Raw genomic sequence first — 15,827 nt, 5'->3', positions numbered from 1 at the left:
TGGGAGCGGATAGACATGTGGAGTTTGGGGTCTCTGAGCTCACAATTTAAAAATACATCTTTTAGTAAAGTTGATTTTTAAGATTGTGTGTTTGACAATGCCACTTTTTTGCATTCTGTGACTCTGCCTGTTTGTGGATTCCCTGTATAGGTCAGTTTGACACTTGGGCTGTTTGCACCTATCTCTAGACAGTGACACAAAGGGAGCTGGGGGTGTAGCCTGCATATCCTGATGAGCCATATGTGCTAGGAGGGAGGGGAGGAGTAGTCACTTACACCTGAATGGGCTGTGCCTGCCCTTACACAATGCAGTCTCCAACACCCTGGTGTGTGTCTGGGGCCTGGCTTGGACAAGGCAGGATTTCACAAACAAGAGAGACTTTCCTTTGAAGTAAGCCTATTTCAAAGGCCAAAATGGGTATAAGAAGGGCACCCAAAACCACAGACTTTAGATCACTTGTGGGAATCAAGAGGAACCTCTGCATGAAGACGAGCTGAAGAGCTGAGGAGAAGTGCTGCCCTGCCTGTGACTGTGCGTTGTGGAGCTATCCTGCAGTTGCTGCTTCTGCCTGGTGCAAGGGGACAAAGACTGGACTTTGTTGTGCATTCCTGCTTGTGAAGAAATCTCCATGGGCTTGTCCTGAGCTTGCCTCCTGTTGTTGAATTCTCAGGGCCATCATAGACTTCTCCTGCCAGCACCTGGACTCTATGCTGAGACTCCTGCCAAGTGGTGCCCTATCCAGTTCCTGGGGCCTTGGAAGGTGAAGCTGGCAGACCAAGACTGAAATTCCACGCACAGACCGACGTGCGAAAATATCGATGCACCTTCCGAAACGCTGTTGAAAACCGACGCGTCTTTGTGGCAGAAATGCTCCACCGGCATCGCGGCTGGATAACATCACAACCCACATTGCGCGGTTTTGCTGATACCGTGCGGCAGGATTTTTGACGCAAACCTTGCTGGGCGCGGAAAAGCAATGCAACGCCTGCCCAGACCCGAGTGCTTGCCCAGATAGACGCATCGCTCTCCTGCAGAGAGGAAAAACTACGTGTGCTGACCTGACCGGAGAAGGAGAAATTAAGCACGGTCTTGCTTGCGGGTGAGAAATCGACGCATCACTAACCGTTTGAGACGCACACTTGCCGGTGTGTGTTATTTTGACGTTACCCATGTACCTTTCAACGCGAACAGTGTTTTTACTGCTTACTAAAGAATTTAAGACTCTTTTGCTTTTAAAATCAATAACTTGACTTGTGTATGTTGGATTTTGGCGTTTTGGTCTTGTTTTGTTTAGATAAATATTTTTTATTTTTCTAAACCTGCGTTGTATCATTTTGTAGTGTTTTCACTGAGTTACTGTGTGTGTTGGTACAAATACTTTACACCTAGACTCTGAACTTACACCTGCCTGCTTGTGCCAAGCTACCTTGGGGTTGAGCTGGGGTTAACTGAGGGTGATTCTCCTTTACCCTGACTAGAGTGAGGGTCCATTGCTTGGACAGGTGGTAACCTGACTGCCAACCAAACACCCCATTTCTAACAATATATATATATATATATATATATATATATAGATATATATATATATATTTGGCTTTGTCTGGTACATCTTCCTTGGTACGGCTGGAGCCACATTCTGGGGGCTGAAGCAGATTGTTCTAAGAACTTGTTGGATAACATTTGTGTGCAGACATGCACAAGAGGCGGGTTCTTTGCACCGCTTATTTTTGGGTTGTGGTCATTTTTGGCTCTCAAGGTCAATCTTGCGTTAGAGAATTGGTACCACTTTGGTAGGGGGGTTTACGATGTAGATCATTGAGTTAGGATAGCTGGCTGCACTACAATATGCATGGCAGAAATCATGCCATTTCTGGTCTATCTTCAAGAACTTTTCAGGGAAAATTTTAACTTAGGGCTGGGGCTTCCTAGGGGAGCATGGCTTCCATGAGAAATTATTTTCATTTTACCTAGCTTGGAGGTGAAATCCCCTGCTGTCAAGATTTGACATGGTGGTGGGAGTTTCTCCTCTACATTACTTTCACATAGGACAATCAAATCTTCAAATCCCTTTAGATTGTGGCACTGTGTGTCTATGTTTATTACAGTGAGTACGGAGTTGTCAAGCCGAAGAACATCTGTGACAAGCAGGGAGTGACTGTTGGTCATCACCTGGGTCATCTGTTTGATTCTGTGCAGCTGTCATCTACTCTGGCCCGGAAGCCATCGCACTGTAGAGTTCCTGGAAGGTCCAGACGCAGTTTCTTCGATAAGAAGGTGAAGTAAAGGATGCAGAGGATTTCTGCTGGAGTCTAGCAATCCGAATCTGAAGAACCACCCAAGAGAGAGACCCTAAACAGCCCTCAAAGGGGGACTGGTCAGCTAACAGGTAAGCACCTATCAGGGGAGGGCTCTGACATCACCTGCAGGCACTGGCCACTCAGATGCTCCCTAAGTTCCCTGCCAACTTGGAATCCAAGATGGCAAAATCTAGGGACCCTCTGGAGGAGCTCTGAGCACCACCCCTGGGGTGGTGATGGACAGGGGAGTGGTCACTCCCCTTTCTTTTGTCCAGTTTCGCGCCAGAGCTGGGGCTTGGGGGGGGCTCCCTGAACCAGTGTAGACTGGCTTATGCAAGGAGGGCACCATCTGTGCCCTTCAAATTATTTCCAGAGGCTTAGGGAGGCTACCCCTCCCAAACCTGTAATACCTATTTCCAAAGGGAGAGGGTGTAACACCCGTCTCAGAAAGGAAATCCTTTGTTCTGCCTTCCTAGGCTCGAGCTGCTTGAGCAACAAGAGGGCAGAAACCTGTCTGAGAGGTGGCAGCAGCTGGGGCTGCTTGGAAAACCTCATAAGGCTGAAAAGGCAATACTGGGGGTCCTCTAAGGAGCCCCCATAGTACATGGAATCATACAACCAATGCTTGCAAAAGCACTGGGATATGATTCTAACATTATTGATACCCAACATGCCTATGTTCAGAGTTACCATTATGTAGCTGAACATATGTAGTGACCTATATCCAGTACACGCGTAAAATGACGTCCCAGCACTCACAATGTGTGGGGAAACGGTCCAAGAGGTCGTGGGGGCACCTCTGCTAGTGCAGGGGTGCCCTCACATATAGGTACTCTGCACCCTGCCCTCAGGGTTGGAGGGCCTGCTATAGGGGTGACTTATAAGTGACCTGGTGCAGTGTAAATGGCAGTGAAAGGGTGTGTGCACCTTTTCACTCAGGCTGCAATGGCAGTCCTGCAGAAGCCTTTGCATGGGCTCCCTGTGGGGGGGCAAAAGAAATACTGCAGCCCATAGGGATCCCCTGGAACCACAATGCCCTGGGTACCTAGGTACCATATAATAGGGACTTATAAGGAGGCACCAGTGTGCCAATTGTGGGTGAAATACTGGGTTACCAGTATGTAGTGACAAACGTTAGAGGAGAGAGAGCATAATCACTGGGGTCCTGGTTAGCAGGATCCCAGTGAACACTAGTCAAGCACACTGAAATCAGACATGTGCTGCTGTGCATCCCTGATCCATTTAATGACAGAGGGCACCAACACATACAATGTCTCCCAAATAAAAGTGATTCTCGAAGTTTATGAGATCATCATGGCTCCTACTCTCTCAGGGATGACTTTTGCCTGTTTGAAGGGATACATTTACACGTTTAACATGGACATGTTCATATCTAAAGCAGAGTGTGGCTTTTTTGGTAAAATGATTAAGATAGCACTCACAACGGTGAACGGTAATAATTTTGCCACTTTCACTCATATTATCTCCAGTAATATCGTTAGAGTGAAAGGTTATTTGATGTCAGTTCCTATGATGTTACTGATTATACAAATTATTACTCACTCATGAGAACTTTGGGAAATATGGCTTTCGCCAAACTCTGGCTGCAGACAAAAAATAAAAAATTGGCTCTAACATGGGACAATGTAAACAATCTCTGATTATCTCAAGTTAGGTGCAAGAATTAAATGTAATTCTGTTTGCCGTACCGATTCAAGTACTACTTGTTTTCTAAGCAGACCTTCGAGGACATCTGCTGGGCTGAAGTGTGGGGTCTTGAGGTAAGCAATGAGAATTATGGATCGCGCACAACTGAATTTTTAGATTTTAAACCAGAAAGTCAGTTTGAATGCTTTTTAGATGGTATCCCAATTCATGCTTCTAGACTTTTGTACATTAAGTTTTGCCATGGCACTTTACCACTCCTATCTTTTTGCTCCAGATAGAAATTTAAAATCGATTTTAGCACCGTTGCACACTGTGCTGTTGTGCAGAAGAGACTCCATCCCACTTTTTCGTTTTTCCCAGGCTACAAAAGCCCGAAAGTGTTGACTCCTTCAGAATTGTAGACTTTTTGGGGTTAGACAGTGCTCAGTGGCACTTAGGCTGCTGCACGTTGAGACTAAAAAATCTATTGTCTTCACAGTCGCCAAATATTTACACTGGAGTCGGAGTATTAGAACCAGCGCACTGGGGCAGTAGTGGTAGGTTGGATAGACTGGGACTCCTCAACTAGGTTTTGACCACGCTGGAGGGACTATCTACCTTTATTTTCTGTACATATTTCCTTAATCCACCACTAATTCCTTTTGGGTTCCGGAGTAGCGTGCTACTCGCCGAAAAGCGCTTTGACGCCTCATCAGGGGTAGAAAGTGCATATATAAATACTATTACAATACAATACATTTCTAGTATAGGGACTCAGATACAATCCTATTTGCTTAGGGCTATGTGATCCTGCTCCGCGCTCTGGTGTCAGCCTGACAGGCCACATACCTGCTTTGATTTACTGAGATTTTTACGATGCATTGCCGATTATCGTTTTTAACTATTAGTTTAACTTATTGTACACATTTTGTACTGCGGTGTTTGTTCTGTGCACTTTTATGTTTTTTGGTTTTTTTTTTTAACCGAATAAAGTATTTTGACTGAATGTCTAGTTACTTTACCATTCCAAGTGTAAATGGGGAGCTTTGGGTATACCGCTCACAGAAAGAAACAAGTCTGGAGATATAAGCATTGCACCGGTTTTCTTTTTCAGCATAATTTGAGAGGAAGACTATCGTCACTGCTCAGCAGGTATATAATACTTTTGTTGGACAAGTACAAGAACTTCTCAGAATCAAACAGAAACTTCACCCTGGGTGCCATCAATACAAAATTTCCATTTCAAGAACTGTTCACCATGTGAAGGATGCCTATGGCAGAAATAGGCCTTTGCAACATTTTCGGCATGTGGATGGAATCTTGCAGAATTTCAGTAATTTTGCATTAGGTTTGTTGCACAAAATTATTATGGACCTTTTGCAGCAAAAATGTAGGACGCGTGCAGGAGAGCAACAGAAACATGCAACAGATCTGAATCTGGTGGTACACTCAGGATTTTCGAAGCCAAAAATAGCATAATTTAAACACCATCCCCCCAAAATACATATATATTTTTTTTAAATGCCTTTTCTTGAATAGAAGTCAATGGGGAAAATACTTTTCGCCAATTCTTTTTTAAACGTCTTCCCCTTTTGTGATGTAAGTGGCATGCAGGACAGCGTGAGTGACCAGCAAGTGAGCAGCTGCTATTTGCGAAGCTTGTGTTTTTGCATTATTTTATTTTTTTCTTGCAATTGCATTTGTATAGCGCTTACTACCCCGGACCAGGCATTGAAGCGCTGCACACCGGGTAGCACGCTGCCCGGAACCCCGAGGTGACTCTGGGGTTTACTGTTGGTTATTCGGATTCATCTTGCACCCTTGTGCAAAGTATTTAAGCACCAACTGCAGTGGACACGAGGATGCATTCCATGCCTAAGTACAGTGCCAAATGCTGGTTTTGCATTTCATGTCATTTCTTTTTTTTTTTTTTACATTTGCATAATCAGACGAAAGCAAATTACACGAATTTCGCACACCTGTAAAATGCAATACTTCCCCACTTTAAACTTGACAGCTGCAGCTTTAACCCTATGTTAATGGGCAGAGTAAGAGGTGCACGGGCTTTGAGGGGCTCAGTATCGATCACTGCCGGCCAGCAGGCCCGTGCACACGGCAGGACCGACGGCCCCCCCTCGGCTCCATCACCGGCCTGGGTCCTGGGCTTCTTACCTCTCTCTTACCTCCAGGCCAGGGTCAAACAAGCACTGGCTACTCCATCTTTGAAGTTCAGGCACCCGGGCTTCAAAGCGAGGCTTGACACGCAGGCGGTCCAATCAGAGTGCAGCACCGCCGCCCAGAGCGAGGCTTGGACAGCAGGGTGCGCCTATCGGACAGCAGAGTGCGCCCATCTGAACCTATGGGAGTGGCGGCCCACACACAGCAGCCCTGCACGAAGGGTGAGAAGCAACGAGAGGCGTGAAACGCGCCTGGTTTACGTATGTAAAGGATTCGATAGGAAAGGAACAAGGAAAAGAGAAAAATAGTAATAGAACTAAATAATGAGGTGTCATCATAAATAAAATGTGATGTAGCATCGGTGTTCTGCTTAAATGTAACGTTTGCTCGCAGAAACTTTCTCACCTACCGATCTTTAACAAAAATAACTGTCAAAACGGTTGTAAAAGATAAGTTACAGGATCCAACCGCACTGATGCGATCCGGTCCATAACGAGTTTCATAATGTCCCACGCGTCTGGCAATGACATTCCAAGATGGCCGCCTGACCCACTACGAGAAAAAATTGATCGTCAGTCGCGCCCTCGGGACAGCGCGGGCTCTGATTGGCCCATAATAATCCTTCTCCAATTGGTTCAACCTCGGACTGGCTTCAGATTGGGAGCCGGGCTGTGATTGGCTGGAATGCTGACAGATGTCAACAGCTGCTCTGGGGGGACCAAGTGCTCAGTGAGACTGGTGCCTTTAAAAATAAATAATTTAATTAATTTACAAAGTCGTCATAGTCCGCATCTGCAACGAGTATTATTTACTTTTAACACTAACTATCGTTTTATCCAGGAATCAGTATTATTCGAGACAGACTGTGCATTCCAATCAAAAACATGTCTGTAACAAATTATGGGCGTTTACCTTTTACAATATCTCAGTTAACGCGCTGCTGGTGATCAGCACTATTTAATCTTCTGTTTGGAGGGCCCAGCAGGCTCATGAATACAGAGGATAGAAGGATTGCTTCTGTAGCTTTAAAAGGGATTTACCTCTTGTAAAAGGACCAACATATTTGTAAGTGCTGTATTATTTTATGTGCAGGAATGATTTAATGACTAGATTACTTATATGAGGAAATACATTGGTTTAAATTCCCAACTGTATATTTATAGTTGGTGTAAACAATGCAGTGTTGATTTTTTAACATATAAAACCAAAAAATAATTGTGAACACTGAGTGGGCTACAAAAAAGTATAGGGACATTCAGAAATGGAATAGGGGAATTGAACTATGTTTGGTTTCACAGGTAGGGGGCTTTCACCTAAATGTCTTTTGACCTGCATTGAGACAAGAAACTGAGGATCAACATGAAATTGATAGGTGGCTGAGAAAATGGGTGCCAAGGGTCCCCATGGTGTGGAGGTATGGGGAGCAGAGGAAATGAGAATCTAAAAACTACCCAGCTGAGGGGCTGCTGGGAAAACAAACGTGGCTGGTGCCCCAGAGATTTCGAGAATGCCATGTGTGCTCCCAATTAACTCACTCAATCACGTTTTCTTCTTTGCATTATGGGGCTTGTAGTACGTTTCATACCAGTGTACATTCAGTTTGAGAATGCACTGCCTGGCCCTGCCTTATCTGATGCCTCAGCCTTCCGGCCAAACCGGGCCATTTTGGACCCCAATTCCAAACTGCTGCATCAGCCAGATGCCCTCCAGCCTCCTGCTTGTTTCTCCTTCCTTCCTTCCTTTCTTTCTTTTCTTTTTTCTCTTTTCTCTTTTCTTACTTTGCTCCTGCTTTTTGCCTCTTTGATTTTAACCACTATTTTGACTCTCTCCACCCCTCCCTCTTTGCACGTTTTTGCCACCTCCCACCTTTTGCACTTTTTTCTTTTTTGCCACTTTCAACCTTTGCCTCTTTCCATTTTTGCTGTTCTTGTGATACTAATTGCCTCTTTTTCCACATATTTTTACCTCTTTTTTTCTCACTCTCTCCACTTAAACCACTTTCACTCGCTCTCACTGTTGCCCTGTATTGCTTTTGCAACCGGTCTCCTTTTTCTGTTTTTTTTCGCTTTCCAACTCCTTCAGACTAATCCTTGCTTGCTGCTTTCTTTTTCTCATTTTTTGCTCCCAGAGCCACACATTACTTACTCCTTACCTTCATCCTTCATTTGCCCACTCCTACCCCACCAAGCACAGCTTACCATCCCTATGATAAAAATGCCACCTCTCAGACCTTCTCAATGATGTGTGCCAACTGTAAGCAAATATGAGCCCCAACCTCGCCCAGCGCCAGGACATTTGGACCTCCACCCACCCACTGCAGCCCAAGACATTACTCTTTCACACCCCTCCACACTTTCAATTCGGGACACCCTTCTGCACACTGTATTCTGGCCTCCCTGACCAGCACTAAAGGTGCTTTCACTTGCACTGCTGCCATTTCACCTGCACCTCTCCCAGCTCCTCGTCCTCCATCCTGATCTGCAGAGTCCCAGCGGCTTGTCTCTCAGCCGCACGCTCTTCAATATCTACGTGGCCCCTTTCGCTAGCATCGTCCGAGCCTGTGGACTCCACGTCATATCCCAAAGACACTCAGCTCATTCTCTCCCTCTCTGAGGACAACTCCAGCACCCAAACCAAGTTCATCAAAGCTAGTTAGAAGTCACCCATTGGATAAAGAACAACTCCCTGAAACTGAACTCATATAAGATAGAGGTGGCCCTCTTCGGCAAACACACTTCACTCTGGTGCTTGAAATGATGACCTAGAACCATACCCACTCTGTCGAGTCAACCCACAAGTCCAGGGATCGTGATCAACAACCAAATCTGGAAGTCCAGCCAGTCAACTTGACCACTTCCTCCTGTTTCCACAACCTCAATATCTTCAGAAAGTTTTTCAGATGGCTTCTGCTCCGTACCCGTTGAACCATCACCTATGCCTTAATCACGGGCAAATTGCACTACAGCAACATGCTGTCAGAATCTCCGCATGCCTCACCAGGAGACTCCATGTCATCCAGAATGCAGCAGTGAGACTCTTCCACCACACACCAACATACCTTCACACCTAAAAGACCTCCACTGGCTCCCCATTCACAAATGTGTCTTTTTCAAACTACTCACACACACATATATATGAAGCACTGCACAACCAAGGACCCACCTACCTAAACAGCTGCATCAGTTCCACACCACCACCAGACATCTTCTCCACACCAGCCTTCTGCTCGTCCGTATCTCCTGTTGGAAATGGCCCTTTCTGCAGGGTCACCCCAGACTTTTTGCCTCCCTCCTCCTAGTTTTTCTGCCCTATTATTGCTGGCCTTTAGGGATCTGGTCACTTTACCACTGCTGACCAGTGCTAAAGTGCAGGTGCTTTGTGCTCTCAAACATGTTAACATTGGCTTCTCCCCAACTGGCATATTTAATTTACCTGTAAGTCCCTAGTAAAGTGCACCCCGTGTGCCTAGGGCCTGTAAATTAAATAACAGGAGCAAACCTTCCTTTTTACTACATGTAAGTCACCCTTAAGGTAAGCCCTAGTTAGCCCCAAGGGCAGATGCAGTGTACATACAAAGGTTGGGCATGTGCTTTTACATGCAACCTGCCCAGATAGTGAAAACACTGCTAAATTCATTTCCCATTATTGCAAAGCCTGTCTCTCACACAGAATAGCATTGGGGACGCCTTAAAACCTCTTAAGTCTAACTTCCCAATGGGGTGAGATAGAAATCTGGAGTTTGGTGTCCCTGGACTCACAATTTAAAAAGCACACCTTATGGTGAAGTTGGATTTTAAATTGTAAGCCTGAAAATGCCACTTTTAGAAAGTTGGTATTTTCTTACTTAACCATTCCGTGCCTCTGCCTGTCCCTGAATACACATCTGGGGTAGACGACAGCTGGGCTCTGTGCATTCTCACTAGACAGTCACCCACAAAGGGATCCTGGGTTTGGCATTAGCATATTAATGGCCCATTACCAAGTTGATGGGGCTTCCTTGACGAGGTGGGAGGGAGGAGCTGCCACTTGCCTCTGAATAGGGCTCTGCCTCTCCTCACACAAAGGGCTGCATCCCCCCTGAGTAGTGTCTGGAGCTGGAGAGGGGAAGGAAGGGACCCTGGGGACTTCAAAGGAAGGTCTGGAATTGTCCTCAACCTTCCAGGACCTGGGCAATAAAGTGAAAAAGGTGGACCCCAAACCCTTCCAAGTTACTTCACTTTAGGTTCCGAGGGTCTAGGTTGCCACTAGACCAATTGCTGGGCTGGTCAGCTACACAAAGTCTACTGTGCTGCCTGGAGGGACTGCCACTTTGCTTCTGCTCTGCTGTGTTGGCCTGCTGCACTGGTGCCTGCCAGGAGGGACTGCTACTAAACTGCTGCTTTGCTGTGTTGGCCTCTTGCACCTTGACCGTGTACCAGGCGGGACTGCCCTTGCGGTCTGCGCCCTGTGTGTTGGCTGGCTGTCTTTCATTCCCCAGGAACCGCTGGGATCTAGATCAGAAAAAGCACCATTTTGCTAAATCAGGAAACCCCCCCCCTGGGCCCAGAGTCCACTGGCTCAGACCGCCGGGTGCCGAATTGAGCTCGGGGAGCTTGAGCACCACAAGCGGAACCACTGCCTCACCCCGTGACTGCTACCTCGGTCTGCCGGAGTACTTGTGCGGACTGACACCCGTGTCTGCCGAGCTCTTCCAGGGGAGCCCAGAAGACGCTGCGCCTGCCCTTACCTCTGCTGGGGGAGCAAGCAGAGAATCAACAGCCACTTCAAAGACCCAGCTCGGCTCCCATTTGACTTGCGGTGCCGCCAAGCATCACACCAACGACGTGGAGGCTCCCTGCCTCCAGAGCTCATCACCCAGACTCACATCGATGACGCGGAGACCCACCCCGTATCCGGGAACCATTGCAACTTCCACGGGTGTCATAATTCCAGAAAGAGATGCACATTCCAAACACTACGGGCCAGATCCAGGAAGTGCTCCTGGCCCACACCGTAAAGCTCTTAAAAAGAGCACCTCCAACGTCCCTTCTCTTTCTACCCGACATGCCGGGATGGTAATCAGACATCAGACCTATACTTCTCTGCAACATAAGCGCGCTAACTCAGGCGCTTCACATCACCACCCCTTTGGCACTGAGGGGTGGGGATTTGGCCACAACTCTTCACAATAAAACTCAGAAATCCTTGTACAATCGCCACAAGACAAACCCTTATCAGAGCAAGTAACCCTCCTATGAATCCCCCAACTTCCCAATGAACTTCCAAGAGTAACTTATGGTATAGATCATACTTAAGTATTATCTTTTTCTGTCATATTGGCCTTAACTAATAATAAGATAAATATCCTCTATTGTTCTAACTGCGTGTCCAGTCTCTTTGTGGTGTCTTTCACTGTGTTACTGTAATTGGGGGTTTCACAAATACTTTACACATTGCCGTATGAGTTAAGCCTGCCGGCTCTGTGCCAAGCTACCAGGCGGTGAGCACAGGTTGATTCAGGTTGTGTATCTGACTTACCCTGACGAGGACTGTGGTACCTACTTGGACAGGGCACATACCCTGCCAACTAGAAACCTCCATTTCGAACATCTCCCATATCTGAAGAACAGGACCTTGTCGCCACACTTTCTCTTACCTGGCTCCAAAAGCCTAGATCCAACCTCCCCTTGCACATTAGAGCTACCAGTCCAGCCCTAGAAATAAGAAAAACCCTGAAAATCTGTCTCTTTCAATAGGCCCAATCCAGAGCAAATCCCCTTCTCTAGAAGCCAGGAGACCCTCCCAGGTGATTATGCCCACATTAAATAATTTAACAAAACAACAGTGCCAGAATTCATAGAAAAACACAGTCTGGGTGAGCCATTTGCACAGGGGCCTGAAACACTTTACAACTACTCATGATTTCTTTGGTAAGGCGGTTCGAGTCCCCTCAAAAGACTGCTGCTGGGGTTCCCTCAGAGGAGAGGGATGAAAAATGCAAGAGGGAGTGGTTCTAAGATCAACCCCCCTCCACCAGAGCAGGGCAAGGGAGACGTGAAGAGGAGAAACATCACTTAGACAAACGTGTCTAAATAATCTCCCATTAAAATGGAGTACCAGGCTCAGAAGAGGGATGAGGACATGGATCAGGGCCCAGAATATTAGGAAAATCAAAAACCTGGCTCAGAGGATCATCGGGAAGAGGAGGAGAAGGAGGCAACGAGGACCAGGATCTGAAGGGCCAAAGCGAAGAGGACTAGGACCAAGTTCACCTGATGGGCAGCGAGGTCTGGCTGGTGAGTAGCAAGACCTGGCAGGAGGCCAAAAATTTGGCTAGTGAATGCGAAAGTATGACTCTTTTGTTCCGACGTTATGATCATGGGTCATGGTGAAAGCTGTGGTCCTTTTCCTGGGAGCTAAAGCCCAGCTACTGTAAGCGGCGATCAAGCTTGCGGGTCCTGAGGTCTGACTGTCGGGGTGAGGTTTGAATGGTGGGTTGTAAGACCTACACTGGAGAGTGACTGGTGAGCCAGCGGACTGGCTGGTGAGGCATGCCAGCGGTCGCAAGGTCTGACTCGAAGGGGAGAGATCTGTCTGAACTGTGGGTGATGAGCTCTGGCTAGGTCATGGTGAGGTCTGGCGGTTTGGATGCAAGGTCTGACTTGGAGGATGTCTGTCTGATGGGCTCCCATATCTCACTTGGATTGGTCCGGAAATCTGGTTGGTGTGTCCTGCAGCCTAACCAGTAGAGAGGCAAGGTCTGGTGATGAGGTGAGGTTGGTGGATGAGGAAGTCTGGCAGGTGAATGGTGGGGTCTGACTGTTGACTGGTGAGGTCTGGATGATGTGACCAGGGTCTGGCATAAAGATCCCCATGTGTGGCCGGTGAATTCCTGTGTGTGGCTGGTGTGTCGCAAGGTAGTTCTGTTGGGTTGCAAGATGTTTCTGTAAGTTCACAAGTAGGCCCAGGCACCATTTAGTTTACTCTGGTGTACTCTCACTGAATTTCTGGCATTTCACATCACACTTGTTTCACAAAATGTCCGAAATTACACCATATTGCATAACTGATATTATATTACGGTAAAAATCCTATTACAGGAGGGCAGGACTGACATAGATTAATAGTAAACGAGTGACTGTTTGCGTCACTTGCAATTTTGCTCAACTTTTTCAGCGCATAATACATTCCTGCACACAAAAAGGAATTCTTGGAAGCATTTCACGCTAAAAATAGCTCAAAATGCTGGATCTGTGTTTTGTGTAATTTTTCAGGAATTTCACATTTATCACTGGTGGGTCATGAAGTGAGGCTGCTGGTATCAGATTGGAGCAGTATTCTGCCTTCTTGGAAGCGAGGCTTGGCGGGATCGTTGGATTCATATTGTGGGAGCTGATGTCCGGCTCCTGGGAACTGGGGTTCGACTTGTGCATCGTGAAATCAGTGTAGTGAGCTCTGATATCCGAAATGTGGGTGTCAAGAGCTAGCTGAAGATTCCGGACATTAGGCTAGCAGGTCCTGAAGCGCGGCTGGTGGGCTCAATGTCTGGCGTTTTCTGAAGCCGTCTAGTGAAGCCTTTGTTGTTTATGGAGCTTCAGGAGCTGCAAATTAATAGTAGACGGCCAAGCCAAGGATCGTCGTCAAAGTACACATGGGCCCGAGTACTGAATAATGCACTTTCAAAAGGAGACCTTGGTAAGTCTCCATCTGTACAGCAGATGTAAATGTCAGTAGGTGTCAGAAGTGGGATCTGCTATTGATTAGCAACTCCTGAAACTCTATACTCAAAGCGGGTTTCAATAAGCACGTTGTAGCCAGCTATTACTTGCCTCAAGAGCTTTCTTCTGCTATTTCAGTTTATGATGAATTATCTATCCTCAAGATTTTACTACATATCCTCAGAAGTACTTGTTCTTTGTGCACTATTACCCTTGAAAAAATCACGGATGATGGCGAAACACGTGTCGGCTGTTGTTGTGATCAGTGATGAATTTTGGAGCATGAAATCTTCTACGATTCAATAAACTTAATTTGATTGGACGCATTCTATAAATCCTTACTTTATGGGCCTTTGACTCCTTTTTGGACTTCTATTTGAATACTATGGTATCATTTTGCACTTGAATTTCACATCAGCATGCTCAAACTGAGCGCAGTCCGCCTAACCTTGCTGGTATGGGTCGCTTTTCTTCATATTTATCAGGGAGCAGCAAGTCTCACCTTCTCTGTTGGCAAGAGTTGAGACTTTGGACATGGGCACAACAGCAAGGAATCTGGCTCGTCATCGAGCACCTGGCAGGCTATTTGAATAACAGAGTCAACAGCCTCTGTCAACATCATCTTGCCAATCACCAGTGGTGTTTTCACTTTTACGTGGTCCAGACCATGGGCCTGATTACAACTTTGGAGGAGGTGTTAATCCGTCCCAAAAGTGACGGATATACCACCAGCTGTATTACGAGTTCCATTGGATATAATGGACTCGTAATACAGCTGGTGGTATATCCGTCACTTTACCGTCACTTTTGGGACGGATTAACACCTCCTCCAAAGTTGTAATCAGGCCCATGTTTCTTCTGTGGCACTCACCTCAGGAAGATCTCTTTACCACTCTGGAGAATCCTCACTGCCCACAGTTCTGTGCCCTGCAGTATCTATCGCAGGGAGCCTTGTTTTGGTTGAGGTGCAGTTTCCCCTTCTCTGTGCATTTCCTTGCATCTAGAGGAATATTCGCCAAGACCAGGCCAGTCATTCTTATTGGTCTGGACTTGCAGAGAAGGACACGGTACGCAGAGGTCCTCAGACACTCCCGGTGTCTACCTCTGTATCTACTTCTCAGTGCAGACAGGAGGGCAGATTCTGCATTCCAGCCTCCGTTGCCTCTACTTTAAAGCACAGAAATTGAGTTGGGGCACTTGAAGTCCTTTTACCTATTTTGTCAGCTTGTGCCCTTGTCACAAAAAAATGGTTTATCCTGGAAAGTGGAACAGATTAGTTGCATGGTGGCTGAAGCAGAATGTAGACCCGTTCAAGGCGTGCCTTTCTGGCCACCTCAGTTTTCCTTTATCCTTGGCTCAGCAGGATGTGCAGTGAGCACAGTCAAGGGATATTTTTCCACCTTGTTAATATTTTATTGTCTTCCACACCGGCCATCCTGTTTCAAATCACTGATAGTGATTGTAGGAAGTTGGCTCTGTATGTACTATTTCAAAGTAAGAAATAGCATGCACAGAGTCCAAGGGTTCCCCTTAGAGGTAAGAATAGTGGCAAAAAGAGATAATACTAGTGCTCTATTTTGTGGTAGTGTGGTCGAGCAGTAGGCTTATCAGAGGGTAGTGTTAAGCATTTGTTGTACACACACAGGCAATAAATGAGGAACACACACTCAAAGGCAATTCCAGGCCAATAAGTTTTTGTATAGGAAAATATCTTTTCTTAGTTTATTTTAAGAACCACAGGTTCAAGATTTACAATCAATACTTTAAATGAAAGGTACTTCACTCAGGTATCATAGGAACTTTGAACCAGCAAAATACCATGTGCAGTTTTGGCAAAAATGGCAATAAGCTATTTAAAAACTAGACACAATGCAAATTTCAACAGTTCCTGGGGGAGGTAAGTATTGGTTAGTTTTGCAGGTAAGTAAACCACCTACAGGGTTCAAAGTTGGGTCCAAGGTAGCCCACCGTTGGGGGTTCAAGGCAACCCCAAAGTTACCACACCAGC

The 15,827-nt window shown here is 46.4% G+C and overlaps 1 protein-coding gene across 3 annotated transcripts in view; it reads right to left on the bottom strand.

The window, feature by feature from the left end:
• The window catches only part of TIMMDC1 (translocase of inner mitochondrial membrane domain containing 1), a 56,617-nt gene extending 50,396 nt beyond the window's left edge, over nucleotides 1-6,221 (bottom strand). The window contains exon 1 of one of the 3 annotated variants that reach the window (XM_069202984.1): nucleotides 6,128-6,221. The gene's annotated coding sequence lies outside the window, so the exon portion shown is untranslated. Of the gene's footprint in view, nucleotides 1-5,923 lie in introns of all 3 variants that reach the window. The other 2 variants (XM_069202983.1, XM_069202985.1) reach the window with 2 other exon arrangements.
• Nucleotides 6,222-15,827: the final 9,606 nt, after the last annotated feature.

Source organism: Pleurodeles waltl, chromosome 8 (assembly GCF_031143425.1).
Source record: "Pleurodeles waltl isolate 20211129_DDA chromosome 8, aPleWal1.hap1.20221129, whole genome shotgun sequence".
Classification (NCBI taxonomy): Eukaryota; Metazoa; Chordata; class Amphibia; order Caudata; family Salamandridae; genus Pleurodeles; species Pleurodeles waltl.
This window is presented reverse-complemented; position numbering and strand designations above follow the sequence as displayed.